The sequence below is a fragment of the Cheilinus undulatus genome, linkage group 9 (assembly GCF_018320785.1).
Source record: "Cheilinus undulatus linkage group 9, ASM1832078v1, whole genome shotgun sequence".
In the NCBI taxonomy this organism is placed as follows: Eukaryota; Metazoa; Chordata; class Actinopteri; order Labriformes; family Labridae; genus Cheilinus; species Cheilinus undulatus.
This window is the reverse complement of record NC_054873.1, coordinates 11,095,233-11,101,232: the sequence shown is the minus strand read 5'-3', so window position 1 is coordinate 11,101,232 and position 6,000 is coordinate 11,095,233.

Sequence of the window (6,000 nt, the reverse complement as noted above, 5' to 3'; positions counted from 1 at the left end):
GTCCAGCATTCTGAGTGCTAAGCGCCCTGGGCAGAAAAATGGTCCTCAGCGTCAGCTGTTTTTGTTGCAGTGCTTAAAGTATGCTGAAAACTATTTAATTTTGGGGACAGCTTTGCACTTATCAATGTCACTTCCCCCTCATTTGCCAATCAAAATTAAAAAGGGGTGGGACTTCTGACAATAGCAGAAGAGAGACTGATCCGACTTGTCTTTCTTCATCTTTTATCAAGGGTAGTTTTCAGCTCTGCAGCTGCTGCCCACATCAAGACAAAATTCCTTTACACCTTCTGCATGTCTGCCTTAAGATTAGTCTTCACTGAAGATAAAAGGCCTAGTCCAAATCCTGAAAAACAGTCCCAGACCTTTTTCCCTCCTCCACCAAACTTTACAGTTGGCACAGTGCAGTCAGACGGGTAACATTCTCCTGATTTTTGCCAAATCCAGTCTCACCCATTTGACTGCCAAATAGAGAAGCATAATTCGTGACTCCATAGTCCATTGTTGGTATGTTTTACACTACTCCATACAATGCTTGGCATTGGACTTGGTGATGTGAGGCTTGCATGCAGCTGCTTGGCCATGGAAACCCATTCTATGAAGCCCATGCTGCGTATGCTTGCATTAATGCTGGCGTAAGTTCAGACCTCTTCAGCTATGGAATCATCAGAGCGTTGGCGACTTTTACACACCATGCACCTTAGCAGGCACTGACACTGCTCTGTGATTTTTACATGGTCTTCTGCTTTGTGGTTGAGTTGCTGTTGTTCCTAAACTCTTCCACTTTCTGATGATAGCACTTACAGTTGATTGTGGAATATCCAGCAGGGGTGAAATTCATGAATCGCCTTATTGCAAAGGTGACATCCATCTCAGTACCACCCTTGAAGTCACCGAGCTCTTCAGAGCGACCCATTTGTATCAAATGTTTGTAAATGGAGACTGTGTGGCTACATTATATACATTGCCAGCATAAAACTACTGCAAGTTTCATCTACTGCAGATGTTTGGCTGCAGCAGATGAAACTCTCCCTCTGCAGCTACATCAGACTTCCAGAATGAGGACACAAACAAAAATGTACCCCACTGGTCCCTGACAGGATGGCAGGATGTGGGCGTTTGATCCTCCGGTGTGACAGAAAAACCTCCACGCTCCGTGTTGTGATTCTCCCCAGTGTTCTTCTAATCTCGCTGACAAAGCCTCCTGCAGGAAGCTATGCCAGATATGTCCGGCCCGCCACGGCTTTTACAGCAGAGCAAGTAAGTGAAGAATAACAGTGTTTCACCGGACAATCCCCAATCGCCACAAACAAGGCCAAACCGAACAACAGAGGGTTTAACCAAGACCGCCGTTGTGCCGACTCCAGGGAATTCTTTCCATATTTGGCTTCTGGTGAGTCACTGGATGCCTGAGTGAATCTGGGCAAAACAAGGACCGCAGGCCACACATCCCGCTCTCTGTTGCTCATCAAAAGTTTTTCTTGGCTGGATTATTCCTTTGCAGCTCTAAAGCAGATTTCCTGGCAATCATTACAACCTTTGTAGTGCAACAGATTAAACTTAAACTCCTTTCAAACTTAAATCAGAGCTCATTGATGCAAACGTAGGCCATATGTTTTCATTTCAAAGTGGCATAATCTTGCCAAATGATGCACTGATTATAGCATTGACACACTCCTCTGTAATTACACAGCTTTTTTATACTTTACCACATCCACAAATAAAGATGGATTCACACATGTGGAGAGATTTTTCTTATTATTTGTAGGGGCGTGTACCTGGAGTTTTGTGGCATTATAGCATGAAAACTTTGAAGGCCAGCTAAAGACAATCATGATGATGTATTTGTTTATACTGTACATTTAAGAAGCACCTTATGTTTCTGTTTATAGGGGGTTTAATGTGGAGCATAATGACTCATCAATCAGAGTGGTACTTTTGCAGGGACACTGACTTGGTCAGAGTCAAATAGGAAGATTAACACAGCCTTCCCACTGCTTAACAGACATGCAATAAATGAGAGGAATATGCAAAATGCAATAACTTTCTCAGCTCTGTTTCTTGCTCTCAAATCTTAAATCGCTCACTTAAATTTTGTGCACTCCGAGTAACCATTCCCCACTTGTTCAGGTTGCCTCTGCTTGCTTGTGAAACTGCCACTCTGATTTCTCTCTGTGTGCGTACAAAACTTTCCCTGCACACACGCAAAACTTTTTCATGCATCGACATATGCTTCCATCTTCACATCCTTTTTCTAGGACATCCCTTCTTTTTTCAGTAAGACAATCCCAAGCCACATTCTGCAGGAGTTACAACAGCATGGCTTCACAATCAAAGAGTGCTGGTACTAGACAGGCCTGCATGCAGTCCAGACATGTCTCCCACTGAAGAAGTATGGCGTACTATGAAGTGCAAATACAAGGGAAACCCTATAGAGCAATGTAATAAATACAGTCCCATAAAAAAGCATTTACTCCCTTGGATGTTTTTACTTTTGTATTGGTAGTGACTGCATAAATATTCACCCCCTTCAAGCCAGTATTTGGTAGATGCACCTTTGGCTGAGAGGCATCCCCACAGCATGATGCTGCCACCACCGTGCGTCACAGTGGTGTTGGCGTGTTTGAGGTGATGTGCAAAGTTCAGTGTCTGCCAAACATCGTGTCTTGTCTGATGGCCAAAAAGAACAATTTTGGTCTCATTAGATCAAAGAACTTTCTTCCACATGACCGTGGAGTCTCCCACATGCCTTTTGGTGAATTCTTGTCCAGATTTAATCTGAGTTTTCTTCAACAGTGGCTTTATCTTTGCCACTCTCCCATAAAGCTTTGACTGGTGAAGAACCCTGGTAACAGCTGTTGTATGCAGAGTCTCCCATCTCAGCTGCTGAAGCTTGTGACTCCTTCAGAGTAGTCATAGGTGTCTTGGTGGCTTCTCTCTCACTCAGTTAGTGAGGATGGCTTGATCTAGGTAAATTTACACATGTGCCATATTCTTTCCATTTCTTGATGATGGATTGGACTGAACTCTGGGGGATATTCAGTGTTCTGGAGTTTTTTGTATCCATCCCCTGACTTAAACTTTTCAATAACCTTTTCTCTGAGTTGCTTGGAGTGTTCTTTTGTCTTCATGGTGAAATGGTAGCGAGGAATCCTTACTAACCAGTGACTGGACCTTCCAGACACAGGTGTCTTTATACTACAGTCACCTGAGACACATTCACTGCACTCACAGCTGTTTCATTAGCTGTGAGACCACGAGCACCAAATGGCTGGACCTCTGTTGATTTAGGTCAGTCACTTTAAAGAAGGTGAATATTTATGCAGACACACTTACCTTACGTATTTTTATTTGACATTACTTTGAAGAAATCTGTTTTCACTTTGGCATTAAAGAGGTGTTTTTTGTTGAAAAAGCCACATTATATTGACCATGACTGATTTCTACAATTAAAAAAAGGGTGAAACATCCCAGGGGTTAATACTTTCTATAGGCAGTGTTGCTGAGGTAAAGGTGATGTAACACAGTGGTAAACATGCACCTGTCCCAACTTTTTTGGAACACATAACAGGCATCAAATTAGGATTGTATATGTTTCTGGAGAAATTACATAGCTTAGAAGTTTATTATTAAAATGTTTTTGTGCTGTTTTCAGGTAAATATGCTACAGGTTGAAAATGATGTGTAAATCACTGTTTTCTGTTTTTACACCATGTCCCAACATTTTTGGAATAAGAGGTTTGATTTGGCTGATTTCAGTCTTGTTTCAGGTTATTTTTATCTCAGGCAAAGAATGCAAGAAACAAACAGATGAGAGATTAACTCTGAGATGCAATTTTTCAGATACTCAGCAGATGAGTCGACGAGAGCAGACGAGGTCAGGTCTGTTTAGGAATTCCTCGTCTGTTCCCAGGGCGGCTACATGCTTCTGAAACTGACAAAATGGATACAAATCACACAATTTTAGAAATATTTCAGTTTTTATAGCTGCTAATAGCAAGAGGCTGGAGGTGTACAGCATAACTTCGTGGAGGAATAATCCCCCTATAGGCGGGAATTCTAGTTTGTTGTGCAAACATTTAGAAGAGCTGAAGAAGACAGCTGCAGTACATTGGAAATAAAATAGCTGACATGATGTAAGAGCTTTTAAAATATAAAAAGGTCACTGATAATTAAAGAGAAACTGCTCAAAGTTTGGTGTATTCATCATACATCAGGGCATTTAAGAGACTCTCCAGCACAGTAATGAACAGGTGCAAGGTACTCTCAGTCAGACTAGTCAGATCTGTTGTATGAAAGAGAAAAAGGGAAGTATCTGTGAGATCAGCTGTCTGACTGTGACTGTTTAACAACAGAACACAATGTACAGACTCAGCAACACGCCCAATCTATGGTTGTCTTCACCATGTTTGTTTGAACACACTTGAAGCTCCAGGTGGGAGTGGCTTCATCATGAGCATCAGGAAGATCAGACAATCACAGGAAGGTTTCTGATGTTTGTTTGCTGTATTTGACAACAGAGCAGAAGAGTCCATCAAGACAACAAGAGAAAGAATAAGTTTGTACTATCACCGGACTGATCATTGAATTTTATAGAATTATTGATTACCTTAAAGTATATCAGGAAATATAATATTGTCCACTCTGTGATTGTTTTACTAGCATGCTTTGAAACATATCAAGGTCTGCAATGCAGAATAGATATTCAACATGTAAATACAACATGATGTGGCCTTAAGATCTCATTTTAATGTGTTATATTTTGATACTGAAAAAAGATGATTTGTGCATTTTTTTTGTTATGTATTACAAAGAAAAGGCCACTATTTACAAGCCCAATCCCCCAAAGAGTTTTTGATTGGGCTGCAGCAAGTTCTAAACATTAAACAAAATACGGCCCACACGACTGTTTTGTACTTTTTGGTTTCTTTTGACAAGAATAGTTCATTGATTTGAGTTTTTTGTCACTTAATGAAGATAACAAGGTAAATGGAAAACATATTACCAACCATTATGACAATATTTTGATTTATAATGCCCTGATGGATTGGGAAGGCTAATAGTAGGACTTATGGTGATTTAGAGGCAGAGCCAGTAGTAGCCAGGGTGGACAAGGGCCAACTGAAATCTGATCAGCCTCCTTAAAATCCTTAAAATGATTGGCTGTTTGCCTTGTCATCCATTAACCAACCATTTCAGCATACCCAATCACTAAGCATTTCTTAACCATCATAAGACTGGTTTTACTATCCTCAAGGTGAGGCATATGAAAGTGGCCCCACCATGCTTATATATATTCACATGCGGCCCTCAATGGATAAAGCTGGACACCCCTGTCATAGAACATAAACAAGATATCAGATGTTGAAACTGAGACGTTTCACCATGTCATGAAAATATCGGCCCATTTTGAATTTGATGGTATCAACACATCTCAAAAAAGTAGGGACAGGGCCATGTTTACTATTGTGTAGCATCCACTCTTCTTTTAATAACAGTCTGGGAAGTAAGGAGAACAGTTGCTGGAGAGGAATGCTGTCCCATTCTTGACTGATGAAGGATTCTAGCTGCTCAACAGTCCTGAGTACAATATATTTTTATTTTCAAAACAGGCCATTTTTTTCTCTTGGTACCTGGACTCTCTTCCGCTGTGAAGCCATGCTGTTGTGATGAATGCGGTATGTGCTTTGGCATTGTCTTACTGAAATAAGCAAGACCTTCTCTAAAAGAGAGGTAGTCTGGATGTGAGCATATGTTGCTCTAAAACCTCTGTATACTTTTCAGCATTGATAGTGCCTTTCTAAATACGTGAGCTGACCACACCATTGGCACTAATGCGACCTCATACCGTCAGAGATTCAGGTTTTTGAACTGTGCGCTGATAACAAGCTGGATGGTCACTCACCACTTTAGTCTACAGGTCATGGCATCTGCGGTTTCCAAGAAATATTCAAATTTTGATTCATCTGACCACAGAACAGTTTTCCATTTTGTCTCAGTCCA